Genomic DNA, 15,793 nt, shown 5'->3' with positions numbered 1-15,793 from the left:
TCCAACATCTAAATTTTATAACTCATATTTAACATCCAATCCTGTCAAGTGCAATAGATTCTCAAAATCCATCACCCAAGTAAGTTTGGAGAAGCTAGGACCTGTAATAACTTAGATACAGTATCTGCTTCATAACCTCCAACCAGACACAGTTGCTATAGGGGTGGAACATTAGACTTGCTGTGTGTTCAAAAACAAACTTTTAAAGACTTCAATTATGTTTATTCATTTCTCAAGGAACAGAGCCATAAGAAAATATATCAGTTCTTCTTATCAATTTCATCCTCATATCAGTTCTTCTTCTCTGTTTCATCGTCAATGATGTTTTGCATATTTAAAGTGTTTCCATTTTTCTTCCCTTCCTTCATAATCATGGTAAGTGAAGTACTTCCCTTTAATTTGTGCACAAATAATTCCCAATATGATTCCCGGTACCAACATTCTGCCTAACGCCTGCCAATATGTATAGACTCTAGTTGTGTTAATTTTGTGCCACATAGGAACTTCGAATCTACAAAGAGAGAATTGTTTGTATTATAATCATCAAAATCTGGTTACAAATGAGTGAGACATTGTACTTCAATATTGCTTGGATAACCTCTGGCCCAGATACATTACAAGAGTTCCCGAAAGTTAAAATTGCATTGTCATTGGATAATATACATTTCAATAACCCTTCCCTTTCAAAAAAAAAATTTATAATAAACTTAAAGAAGATGGTGGAATAAGATGGCACAAATGCCCATTGAAATACAATTTTGAATTTATTTTGCCTTTGGCCACGAATTTACGGACTTGTATTATTTTTTAAAACGTTGTTCAAATTGTTGGGGGTACAAAATGTCCCCCTCATCCAAGCATTCCCCCGGATGTGATGGATGAGGGGCATTCTTGGAAGACAGCCTGAGGCTGAGGAGTATCAAGTAGCATTATTTCCTGGCTATTATGCTCGGGATCGCCCTTCAAAAAAAGCTAAAAACCTACCTGGAAGTGACGTCATATACCGTATAAATAGTGCGTCCATTGTGATAAACACTCATAATTTTAAAGCAGATTTAGTCAAATATGTATTTTTATCTGAGGTGGGATAAACAATTCTCAAAACCCATACAGGGAGGGAACCTTGATACTCCTCAGCCTCAGGCTGTCTTCCAAGAATGCCCCTCATCCATCACATCCGGGGGAATGCTTGGATGAGGGGGACATTCTTTTCATCCAGCCTTCGGCATATCGGAGTATCAAGTAGCATCTTCAAAGTATTTGACAATAAATAAAAAACCTTCCAAATAGAGAAGATTCTCAATCAATGATTTAAATAAACATAGACCATTTTAATAAATCAACTTTAGTTTCATCATGTGGAAACACAAAATTGCTTGATCATCTTAGCCACAAAACACATCAAATGTACCCATTATTTTCCCCACCAATTTCTATAATAATTGTCCATATTGTGGCTGCATGATTAATGTTTTCTCAGAAAATAATGTTTTAAAACCATTCTTCCTCATTTCTCTGTGATATTAATAAAATACATTGTTTGTAAAATCCAAAAACTATATCTAATTTTCTGTCTGTAAGATGTTAATAGAAAGAAGAATGAATTGCATTCATTGAAATGTCAGATTTTACTGTCTGATATATAGGGTACATTATAATAAACATATAATACAGCTATAATGTAATTAAATGTATGATCTTCTAGCTTCCAATGTAATGTAGAAAACAAATGTTTTCTTCCTTGAATATAAAGTCTCATCTTCTGATGTATGATTAAGTTTTGCAACATAACTAAGGTACAATTACCCTCTGTTCAGAAAAATATTTACTCTTCATGAATTACCTATATGTCAATCATTCTTTTATAAACTAAAATCATATTTATATATACATGTATGTCCTATTTTGTCCAGCTCATATAGCTATATATTAGGATAAGTTAAGTTTTCTTTGAAACTTAGATATTATCAGTAAAAGCAATAGTATTCACTTGTGTACAGAAGGATGTCAGGTATAATCTTGTCTGATGTCTTTGAACATCAACATTCCTTCCTTTGAAATTTCTTTAATCAATATCTATGAATTTCCTGGTATGTGGTATTTATACAAAAAATTAAAATGTTAATCCTTCATAACACATCCATTTTGATATATTAATACACTGTACAACCAAACTCTGCATGAATTAATTAGTTTTAAGAAAACTAATTTCAAAACTTGCAATCTTTTCTAAATTTGATAATTACATCTTCAATATGAAATAAGTTAATATAAATGACCTATGTAAAGATTTTAACCTCTAGCTAGGTACTGTTTTCTCTTAAAAAATATGGAATTCATATTTCATTTTCCATAAATCTAATATATGTATCATAATAAACAATTTATTACATGTATTTACATATACATGTATATTCATGGAGTATATATAACTTTATATAAAAAGTGGGAACATTGTATGACGTTAATTTTTTGTGTATTAACAATTTATGACAAGATATGAAATATAATTTTAAGTTCTTTGTAATGTCATTTTTTGGTCGTCAATATATCTATATTCATGTAATCACAATAAGACCAACAATTGGGAACTATAAACAGGACTATTTTAGCCCCATGTTACTTTCTTAGATTGTGAACAGTTTTATCCCAATTAAAACTTGCCCAGACAAAGCTTTGTTTATAGAGAGACAATGTAGGGCATTGTAATTCGCCTAGTCTTCATTAATTCACCCACTGGCAAAGAGACAAAAAATAAAACAGGAATAAATGTGTTCCCTGTAATCTTTCTTGGAATTTATGAATCAGATATGTTATATCCAGGGTAACATTATTTACATATATGCCAGCAGCTAAATATGAGTAAACATTTCTTCAATAGTAAATATTGTACCGTAATATAATATCTTTGTCCTTTGATCGAGTGATATGATTAAACACAATCACTATCTTGAAATAACTTATTATAATCAAATTTCATAATATGAAGTAAGCAAAAATATAAATCCTGTTAATTCATATATTCAATCAATATAACACAATTAGAAAATACAAAAAGAGAACTTTCTCAATCTTTTGCAAAAGAAATTCAATCATCTTTAATATTTAAAAGTTTTTCCCATCATTTTAATTTTTTGTTGCAGCTACTACATAGCCTTAATGTTCACACAATGTCTTAACACATATATCTGTAAAGTTAATATTTTCTATTCTGATTCAAATTCTGAATATTACCAGAAACGTTCTAAAATCTGTTTTAAATTTGTAGTATCATATATACTAAACACCATTAGCAAGTAAATACATGCAACATTTGTCTTTTCATGAAGACTTCAGTTCTGATGATAAGTTCTGTAGAGATAATCAATAATTATTCACTTATACTGGAAACCATATATTCCAATGCATCAACTAATACATATATGGTAAGTATATAATAAATGTATGAAAATCAGTTTGTTCTTTGCTTTTTCTCAATATGAACATTGTAAACATGTTTCTAGCTAGTGTATCGTAATTCCAAATTAAAGTTACTCATGTAACCCCTCTTGTATTAAGAGAATCTAAAAAAATCAAATTTCAGTGTCTCTAAATATATAATCAAACATAATCTCATGTTTCATATCGTATATTCAGTACTCTATTCAATAACTTGTATATTGTCAATTTACCATTCAATTATATCTCTTCCATTGTAATATTCTATTACAAATGTATTTTTACATTCATAATCCTTTTCACTGGATTTTTCCCTAAAGAGGAAGGTTGTAAAACAACTGATCTCCATTGACAATTTGTCTTGGTAGAAAATTGCTTGCATTTCATGATCTAGACAGGCTAGTATATATAGCTTTTATATTTGATCTAATTGTAAAAGTTTAATTCACCAAATTCTTAGGATAAAATTAAAGAGGGTCACCTATAGTCTCTTTCTTTAATATATACCATACTCTTTCATTTCAATCTAATTGAACATGTACCATACTTTAGTAATAAGTTTTAATGTTATAACAAATAGGGTTATAGTGAACACTGTATCATTTCTGGATTTTCATTCCGATCACACTGATCCTCTTTCACTCTGAACCTTTTCTTTTGGTATTATATCTCAGGATTTCAGCAATGTATCAAACAACTTCATTTCTTTATATCATACAGTGTCATAACAATACTTATCAAGCCTTAGTTCCCAGGAAGTCTTCATTTAAATTAGCTTAAAATAAATTCATGTATGGTGTCTGAAATCAAATCATCTAAGTCAATAAATGTTTGGTTCTTTGTTCCTCAAATCATTCCCATGAATCATATAATGATGTGAAGGTTTATGACTTTTGTAATAATTATGGATGCAAAAAACAATTAAATAGTAAAACCATATTAATTATTTGACTGTATATTACCGGTACATGTACTTATTTTAAAAGTACTTTTCAAGTCAAGTATCCTAATGTTTGTTTGATTTCTCTCTATTACTAACTTAGACATATATATGTCTTTCATTCAAATTTTTTCATCAATACCGGTACTCCTGTTTTCAACATTCACTGTCACTTCAGTCAAACCTTATAACTCTTAACTCAAACTTTATATCTGAATAAAACTGCACAAACAATTGATACGATTCAAAACACTGCATGAATTGTCTTTTGCACTCATTCCAAACAGTGATCAGTTTAATTCTCTAATATTTTATGTCTTTCTAAAAATTTATGATTCTCCAAGATTTTAAGCTTCTTTCTTCCAAACTTCACAACATGCACAACTTCGACTGTACAATGTAATATAAATAAATGTAATGTAGACAATCATCTTTTCTGTGACAATAACTTGAAAACACCATATATTATGTGGTATAGAAAACATATGTTTACATAAGCTTCTCATCCCAGAATTAAAACATTTCACAGCCAATGTATTGCTCTGAGAAGCAAAATAAATTCCTGTTCATTCGTGCAATTTCTTGTTTGGTCTTCAATGACACCAAATAATTTTACTGATATCATCAGCTGTACTTATTTCCAACCATGTGCAAAGTGATGCTTTGAATACTTCTTTTTTATTATGATCAATAAACCAACATTAATTTCATGTAAAATATTGCATCAGCCTGTTCAGATGTTCCAAATTGACATCTTCTTTCACCTACATGATCTAGTACAGTTGTATTATTAAACTGACTGTTATTTTGTTCAAACTTCAGACCTTTGGTCATTTTACTATGAGCGCTACTTCTTGTAAATTGTAGGTCGTAAACCAATTATCTCTAGTATCAGTCAGCAGTTAAGAGAAATTCCATCTCTTGTCTCATTTATATCCCTGATATTGAGATCAATAAAACCATTAGAAAAATCTGAACACAGCGTGTTCTAATTGTACTGTACTATTTAATATATACACAGCGTGTATATTATTCAACTTGAGGTGTAAAATTTTTTATATAGTCCAAGTTCTGAACACAACGTGTTTTATAAACGTACTATCAACCAATACACAACGTGTATTGTAAAACTTGCGGTATAAAATAAATTCACGACAAAATTCTGAACACAGCGTGTTCTAATCGTGCATTCAACAAATACACAACGTGTATTGTACAACTTGAGTTGTAAAACCACATGAACCATGTGTAAAACGAAATGCACGGATTATCAATCCTTTCAAACCAAGACTTCGTCATTGGTAGATTTAATTCGTTTTCAAAGGCTTTACAAACCTTGCAACTAAGACCACGTCTTAGAAAATTTATTAACACCGCAATAACCGCAATAACCATATAACCGACAAGGGCTCATGTCCCGATGTCGCCAGAAAAAATATGAGTGTTTATCACAATGGACGCACTATTTATACGGTATGTGACGTCACTTCCAGGTAGGTTTTTAGCTTTTTTTGAAGGGCGATCCCGAGCATAATAGCCAGGAAATAATGCTACTTGATACTCCGATATGCCGAAGGCTGGATGAAAAGAATGCTATTTTTATTGTATAGTGGGTCATCTCTCCACGTTTTTGTTGATTGAAATCGGTTTGTTTTCCATTAGACCTTATTTAGACTATGAGAAAAATATGGAGCACGGACCCACTCTATAAAAGAAAATGCCTTGAAGTTAAAAAAAAATGACACTATTTGCAGGTTTTGATATGTATACGCCTGTTTGAGTCGATCAACCTATTCCAAGTATTGAACATATTTAATATGGATAAAAAATCAAAGATATGTTAAATATATATTGTTTTAAATTATTCTTTTTTTAAATATCAGATTTATTGATATTTTGATTTTTCATTAGCTTGTCCAACCGTGTATGGGCATTTTATATGCCTTATCCACCCATCTTCTTTCATACATTTCAAAAAGGCCCTAAAATATCTTTAACATATAAACATGATTGCATTTCAAGAGTGTCCCAAAAGGTCAATCACAACTTCTCGCAAAATGCACTACAAAGTCTCTTAAAGCTCATTATTGCTAAGAATTTTAGTGGGAAAATAAAAGAACAACTATCAATATCAAAATATATTTTCCTTCTAGATTTTTTATGCAGAATTATTTTACCTCAAGACTTTAATTATTTTACCCTAATTTTTAATGTTTCATTTTTGACATTATTGCACATTTCACAAATTAAATCTTGTACAATATCTAGTATCAACAAATTATCTTAGTTCAAATTTACCTTCAATTTTCAATTTCCTCTAATTCTATTTACCAGTAATTAAATAATGCCACTGTTCTACACAATTTTGAGACAACACTCATAATATTTAAACAAGAGGCCCATGGGCCACATCGCTCACCTGAGGAACAATAGGTATGATAAAATCAGCTTAATGGAGTCATAATACAAACAATCTGGACAATGTACAATAATACATGTAGATCCTGTATAAATAAAATCCATTTTTCTCCCTGGATATTCTTATGTTTATAATCATTAGTCCCTTTTCTAAAAGGATGATTTTATAGTCATATCACATGTTGAGTATTGCAGTTCTCAAAAAGATCCTTAACAATTGTTTATATATGGGATATAAAGCTACATCAAACTCTGAACCTTCTTGTGAGGCCGAAGTATTGTCCTGGAGCCAAAGTCTTAACAATTATAAAGAATCATCTGGCTGATTAGTTTCTGAGAAGATTTTTAAAGATTTACTCTGTATATTCCTATGTAAAACTTTAACACCCCCCCCCCCCCCAATGTGGCCTCACCCTACCCCCAGGGATCATGATTTTCACAACTTTGAATCTACACTACCTGAGGATACTTCCACACAAGTTTCAGCTTTCCTGGCTGATTAGTTTATGAGAAGAAGATTTTTAAAGATTTACTTTATATATTCCTATGTAAAACTTCGACCCTCCATTGCGTCCCACCCTACCCCCAGGGATCATGATTTCCACAACTTTGAATCTACACTACCTGAGGATGCTTCCACACAAGTTTCAGCTTTCCTGGCTGATTAGTTTCTGAGAAGAAGATTTTTAAAGATTTACTCTATATATTCCCATGTAAAACTTCGACCCCCTATTGTGACCCCACCCTACATCCAGGGGTCATGATTTTCACAACTTTGAATCAACACTTCTTGGGGTTGCTTCCACACAAGTTTCAGCTTTCCTGGCTGATTAGTTTCTGAGAAGAAGACTTTTAAAGATTTACTCTATATATTCCTATGTAAAACTTTGATCCCCCATTGTGGCCCCACCCTACACCCGGAGGCCATGATTTTCACAACTATTAATCTACACTACCTGATAATGCTTCCACACAAGTTTCAGCTTTCCTGGCTGATTAGTTTCTGAGAAGAAGACTTTTAAAGATTTACTCTATATATTCCTATGTAAAACTTTGATCCCCCATTGTGGCCCCACCCTACACCCGGAGGCCATGATTTTCACAACTATTAATCTACACTACCTGATAATGCTTTCACACAAGTTTCAGCTTTCCTGGCTTATTAGTTTCTAAGAAGAAGATTTTTAAAGATTTACTCTATATATTCCTATGTAAAACTTAGACCACCCATTGTGGCCCACCCTACTCCCAGGGGCCATGATTTTCACAACTTTGAATCTACAATACCTGAGGATGCTTCCACACAAGTTTCAGCTTTCCTGACTGATTAGTTTCTGAGAAGAAGATTTTTAAAGATTTACTCTATATATTCCTATGTAAAACTTTGATCCCCCATTGTGGCCCCACCCTACCCCCGGGGGCCATGATTTTCACAACTTTGAATCTACAATACCCGAGGATGCTTCCACACAAGTGTCAGCTTTGCCGGCTGATTAGTTTCTGAGAAGAAGATTTTTAAAGATATACTCTATATATTCATATGTTAAACTTCGACCCCCCATGGGTCATGATTTTCGTAACTTTAAATCTACACTACCTGAGGATGCTTCCACACAAGTTATTTCCCAGTTTAGAGAAAAACAGTAGTATTTACCGGGACGGGAAATACCGGTATTTACCACCGGTAATTCCCACCACTGGTATTTCTCGGCCAACCCTGGTGAAAAGTTTACAGACAGAAGGAAAGATGGAAAGACAGACAGACACGATGTGATCAGAATAGCTCACTTGAGCTTCCAGCTCAGGTGAGCTAAAATGCATGTTGAAAACCTTGAATCTAATTATTTTACACGTACGCGTATACTTACAGTATGGAGCATTGTTATTGTCATAATTTGCAACAAATGTAAATACAAATGTATAAGAAATAAGGTAATATTTTTGGATGTATATAGGGTTGGTACCCTTCAGGCTTTATGTGAATTGACCATGTGACCAACCCATTGTTATATCCCGATATACATCAAAACATAGGTAATCAAAGATTACAAAGCTCACCGAGACGAGACATCACCCTTATGAGACTTCACCTTATGAGACCACCTTTATCATATTAAATGAAAATCATACTTAATGATCTTGGATATTCATGGATTCTGTTTTGACATAATTTCATATATCATCTGTTAAAAAATTGTATGATAATCATATGTTCATATGTTAATCAATACAATAATATAAAATTAAATATTGCATCCTATCATATTTACAACATACATCACATAATACAATAAAATACCATAATAAACAATGATGAGATATGATGTTGTAAGGTATGATATGACATAGCATTGTGTTATACATTATTGTATTTGATCAAATAATACAATATCATAATATATAAAACAATATAGTATTATATTACAATATCATATTACATAATTCATCATAACATTGAAACATATGATGTTATATTGTATAATATAGAATGATATTGTATGATACTGTATCATTTTTGATATATAATATGATATTGTATCATGATACAATATAATTTGATACAACATTGTATCATATCAAATGATACAATATTATGTGATAATTAAAAGTAAAATATTATATAATACAACATTATATTATACATATTGTATCATGATACAATAATATATTTTACGATGATGTGATAATATATCATATTATAAACCAATATCATATTTTACAATATCGTATGATATGATATTATATAAATAGTGCCTGTTTGGGAGGGTAACAGTTGAAATTGACACCCCGAGAAAACCATTGTCAACCGACGCGAAGCGGAGGTTGACAATGGTTTTCGAGGGGTGTCAATTTCAACTGTTATCCTCCCAAACAGGCACTATTTATTTTGTTATACTGAATGTCTTCTTTAAAATTTTTAAGAAAATTTTACTGCTTTTATATAGGAATAACGTGAATTCTACAGCGAACCGTACGCGCATAATTTTCGCGCATGTAACATTTTTTAATGTTACCCGTTGCCAAGTGCGTTGCTAACGCTGAGGGTAATAGTAAATATTATTAACTGCGTCTTAACCAATCAGATTTCAGTATTTAGCATGAAAGTATAACAACATATAATATTACAGTATCATATTATACAATTTCATGTGATATAATTCTATATTACTGAAACTAATATCATATAATTTTATTATACAATATCGTATGATACAATTTTATAGAATATACAATATTGTATCATAGGAAACAATATTATATTTTGCAATATCTTATGTTAAAGTATCATGTGATGAAATAGTAAATTAATAATACAATACAATATTTTACAATATTGTATCATAATAAACAATACTATACATAAAGATATCATGATACAATATCATTACATAAAATATCAAAAAAATTGATACAATATCCTATCATATCATATAACTTTTTATAATAATACATATGATATTATATTGTATCATATTAAACAATATTATTTCATACCATACAATACTATATCATAGGAATCATGTTATATCATTTATCAACAAACACATCTATCTTTCGAGCAGGTTTGAGTGAGGTAGGAAATTTCATTAGCATCCTTGATAATGGAGATCAGGCTCTGCTTCTGAAGCAACCTCTGCTTTTCATTTATAATATAGTTAAATCAACTATGCAAGCTTTCATCTATAAAACATGTGACCTGTTCGGGGGGGGGGGGGGGCTGTTCCAAAAAAACTAAACCTCATCCAGCAACCGAAACCTATGGCTCAGATTCAGCATTCAAGCCTGTCAGGTGCATCAGAATACATAGGACGCATCTCCATGCAAGTTTGGTGAAGTTCAGACAAGTAATAACTTAGATATCATCATCAGAGGGCACTAGCAATTAAAACCTTAACCTGCTCCAGCATCTGCAACCTATAGCTCAGATTCAACATCCACGCCTGTCGAGTGCATCTGTATCATAAGACACACCATCCATTCAAGTTTGGTGAAGTTAGGACCTGTAATAACTAAGATATATTTTTAGCATCATTGATAATGGAGATCAAGCTCTGCATCTGAAGCTTCCTCTGTGATTCATTCATATTACAGTTTAATCAACTATGCAAGTTTGCAATAGTACTATTATCTATTAAATATGTGACCTGTTCCAAAAAAATTAACCATATCCAGCATCTGAAACCTATGGCTCAGACTCAGCATTCATGCCTGTCAGGTGCATCAGTATCATAAGACGCACCATCCATGGAAGTTTGGTGAAGTTAGGACAAGTAATAACTAAGATATAATCATCAGAGGGCACTATTTCAAAAACTTTAACCAGCTCTAAAAAACCTTAACCTCCTCCAGCATCCGAAACTTATGGCTCAGATTCAGCATTCAAGCCTGTCTGGTGCATCAGTATCATAAGACGCACCATCCATGGAAGTCTGGTGAAGTTAGGACAAGTAGTAACTAAGATATAATCATTAGAGGGCACCTGCAACAAAAACTTTAACCAGCTCTAAAAACCTTAACCTCCTTCAGCATCTGTAACCTATAGCTCAGATTCAGCACCCAAGCCTGCCTGGTGCATCAGTATCATAAGACACACCATCAACGCAAGTTTGGTGAAGTACGGACCAGCAGTAACTTAGATATTGCTATCAAAGGGCACCTGCAACAAAAACTTTAACCTGGTCCAACAACCTTAACATCCACTAGCATCTGAAATTTAGGACTCAGATTCAGCATCCAAATCTTTCAAGTCCATAAGTAGGTCCAGATGCATCATCCAGTTTGGTGAAGATAGGACAAGTAATAGCTTAGATACAGGAGCTGCAACAAAAACTTTAACATGGTCCGGACGCCAACGCCGACGCCGAGGGTATAGCATAAGCTCCCCCTGACTTCGTCTCGGTGAGCTAAAATGATACCTTATTTCTTAAAACAATGGAGAAAATTCAAACCAAACCCAACTTTTTAATCTCTGGATAATCATATTTAAATTTACTCCCTTTTCTTTAATTTTTTGTTTTACGAAGGTTTGCAACAGGAGATATAACTGCATCACACTAATTTGGCCATGCCTTCACAATGTCTACCCAATTTTAATTTCTAATACTGTTATAGATGACCTCAAAAAGCAGATTGTTATTCATTATGCCCCCTTCAAAGAAGGGAGGGCATATTGCTTTGCTGCTGTCTGTCGGTTGGTCGGTCCACCAACAGTTTCCGTTCATTTTCTTTGCAAAGGATACAAATATTGAAATGAAATTTGGTATACAGGTTTACCATAATAATAGAGATGTAAAGCATTTCAGCGTGTACAAGTACGTGTAACTAGGGGAGTCCCCTGATTTTATGTGTATTACGTCACATTTTCCATATACCACGTAATTCTACAAGTTGTACATAACGTGTAGAATCAGAAGTACACATAGATGAAAAAATTTTTGATAAGAATATGGACTAATTGTATACCAATGTTGTGTAATGTAAAGCAGACGATTAATTAAGGACAACTATGCTTTTGGTTTCATCAAAGTCATAGAATTATTTCATAAACAATGAGAGTAGACTAAACATGTTGAAAACGTTGAATCTTAATATTTTACACATCCGCGTATACTTACAGTTATATAACATAACCAAAATTTTGGTACGTGTACGTGTAAACAGACCTGTAGCTTCACACGTATTGTTTAAATGCTTAACCTCTCTATTATCTAGGTCAAGTTCGATTTTTGGTGCAATCGAGCAATTATCGATGGAGTTGTGCCCCTTGGACTAGAAAAATTCCAATCATTTGCAGTTTTCGTTCATTTTCTTCGAAGAGGATGCACATAATGAAATGAAATTTGGTATACAGATCATAATAATATCTAGGTCAAGTTTGATTTTGGTTGCGATTGAGCAATTTTCGACAGAGCTATGCACTTGGACGTAAGAAATTCCAATTATTTGCAGTTTCCGTTCATTTTCTTCGCAGAAGATGCACATATTGAAATGAAATTTGGTATACAGGTTTATAATAATAATATCTAAGTCAAGTTCCATTTTGGATACGATTGAGCAATTTCCAACAGAGTTATGCCCCTTGGACACAGAAAAATTGCAGCAATTATTTGCAGTTTCTGTTCATTTTCTTTGCAGATGTTTCCAAGGGAGGGGGGGCATAAGTGTTTTACAAACACCTCTTGTTTTAATAGTATTTTAAAATATTTTTTCTGTTGAAAATCATCTCCTTCAAATTTATAAGTCCGGAAGTTCCACACATTTAAAACGATTACGGTTGATCCAAGAAATTGAGCATACCTTTAATCAAACACATAGCATTGTTTTGGAAAGTGGAAGTAGCAGATATATTCTAATTACCGTATCTTAAATCTTGTAAAAAGTATCGACCTAAATTCCGTGAAATACGGTATCTTAAATCTTGACAAAACAAAAAAAAAGAATGAGAAAAACCAGTAGCTTCACATATTTCAAAATATCCTAATCCAAGGAATCCGGAGGGGGTGCCCAATGCTTATGTTAATAATTACAATGCATGTAGCTTTAAACAGGAAAATACTGTGATTTGGGCACAGAAAGGGAGTAATGGAGTTGCAAACCTTGTTGATGAAGTACACGTATATCAGTGGACAGTGCCAATGGATGAATAAATTTTAAACGTGGCCAAACTAGTGTTCTGTGTGTACAGGATGTTAAAATAATCATGGACTGTACTGGGATTTGAACCCAGGCTTCCTGAGACTCTATAGTCAGATACTCTACCAACTGAGCTATCTGGCGCCAGTATTCACATTTCTCCCTCCTTAAATGATTTTCGTCATCAAAGATCACCCCAAAATCTTCCCCTGGAATGAGTAATTAACCTGTCATTTCCAGGGGTTGGTCACGGCACAAAATGAAACGGGATGGGAGAAACAATGATGGACCAGACCACGATTCGAATCTGGGCCCCAGGCCCCCTGAAAATATAGTCAGGTGCTCAACCAACTAAGCTATCTAGCGCTGATATTCAAACCAGTCTGACCGTCACATGTGGCTTTGTCTCATGTTGCAAACCGCCATGGAATAAATGAAAGACTATAGTAACAAATCTAGAGAATAAAATACTGCATATGGTTTGAATTTTCACTGTGTTTGCCAGATAAACAATTACTGTTGGCCTGTAACCTTGACTCTACTTGGGGCGTGTGAAGAAAATCAGTGGATTCCTCAGAGGAAAATAATTTTAATTATGTTCTTGTTACCCACTTTTAAACTATATCTTTTTTTTTACACAAGCCCCTGTGGACAAGTAGATATCGTATGACTGTTTCACTTTCACGATTAAGTTTAGTGATATTTTTACCTTATCCAGGGATCTTTCCAACCCCTTTCATCTAGCATTCTCTGATAAAAATGCAATCGTTGATGGCAGTTCTCGACCTTGTACGATTTAGGATCAAATGGATCAAAGGGCTCATATTTTTCTTGCTGTTTTGGCACCAACCCGCATATTACTCGGATTGAATCTGCAAAACCGTACTTCCACTTCGGAATTTTCAAATCATAGTACTTCAAATCTTCTCGCCATCCATATTTGTTCGTGCTAGATGGGATATAAGACTGAAATTTCCTTTGGCTCTTGGGTATTTCGGACACCTCAGGTTGACGCTCAGGAGCCATTTTGACATTGAGAATAGTTGGTGACCGAACCCGACGATAATCAGGCTTCATCGATTTTACTCGGAGCGCCGCGGACTCAGCCGAGGATTGTCGATTGGCGGAAGCCAGAATATTCGGAAAACTTCGGCCGATTCCGTAACGTACGTAATAGAGTATTTGCACTTCCATTTATTGCATGCTTCCAATCCCTATGTTGGGGGGGAGGGGGGGGGGGGAGGGGATTCCATTTTCTTTTTATAATATGATAAGCAAATTTTAATTTAATTTTTTTAAAAGTGGAGAGGGCAACTCCATGATAAGTCGTTTTTCAATGTGCTAGTAATTGAAAAAAAAAAATTAACATGGGGGGGGGGGGGGGGGCTCTATGATAAGTCAATTTTTGTATGTAAGTTTAAGAAAAAATGTCTACTGCAAAAATAGGGGTTGAACGTACGTTACAATCACTTTAAAAGAGGAGAATCAGATAGAGTGCAATAAACATTTACATTAAAATCTTAATTATTCAAAAACATATTGTATCTGAGATTGAACTATTGTTCTACTTACAACAAATCTTATTAACTATGAATAATGTAAATGTCCTGAAAAATAAGTATATTTTATTTTGCAATAAAATTAATTTACGATGTTAATTTTATTTTTATTGATTTATCATAATACATTGTTTGAACACATGCTGTTATCGCCCCAACGGTCGCACCGTAAAACATATTACAATGTAGGCCTAAATATTGCACGAGATGAAACGGCAGACAATGTCTACACATAAGTTAGCTGCAGAACTGTAGCTCTCCGGGAAAAAAATATTGAAGGAATTTGCGTATAAATAAGGTAATCAGTCCAAAACTAACGCACGTTTTTCTGCGCAATAAATATACATTTTTTTTCAATGGGTGGCCCTGTAGCTCTCCGGTCTGTCAATATTTTTTTTCCCGGAGAGCTACAGTTCTGCAGCTACACATGAGTTATCCTTGGTACGGATGCGTTAAAATGACCGCTATTACAGAGATATTCCGAAAGTAAGCGGTAAAACAGCAACGTGCACGACGTACATATACGTCATCAACGTAACAATACGTAAAGCCACGAACATATCTAAATAATAACTGGCCCCAACCGAAGTGGCAGCCATTTTCTCCATATATATATATATATATATATATATATATATATATATATATATATATATATATATATATATATATATATATATATATATATATATATATATACTTTCTTTTTAAAACCAAATTAATATTACATTACTTAAAGCTGACATGAATTTATAAAAGCATTTGGTCTCCATATTATTTTCGATCGCTCCTCTACTGCCACTGG

The 15,793-nt window shown here is 33.1% G+C and overlaps 1 long non-coding RNA gene across 1 annotated transcript; it reads right to left on the bottom strand.

The window, feature by feature from the left end:
• Window positions 1-200: 200 nt before the first annotated feature.
• On the bottom strand, window positions 201-14,491 carry LOC105347102 (uncharacterized). Its single transcript, XR_010710791.1, has 2 exons — window positions 14,139-14,491; window positions 201-511 (listed from the first exon to the last, which is right to left on the bottom strand). It is a non-coding gene; the product is annotated as an uncharacterized lncRNA (long non-coding RNA).
• Window positions 14,492-15,793: the final 1,302 nt, after the last annotated feature.

Source organism: Magallana gigas, chromosome 2 (assembly GCF_963853765.1).
Source record: "Magallana gigas chromosome 2, xbMagGiga1.1, whole genome shotgun sequence".
NCBI classification, from domain to species: domain Eukaryota; kingdom Metazoa; phylum Mollusca; class Bivalvia; order Ostreida; family Ostreidae; genus Magallana; species Magallana gigas.
Note: the sequence above shows the minus strand (reverse complement) of the source record. Positions and strands in the feature narration are given on the sequence as shown.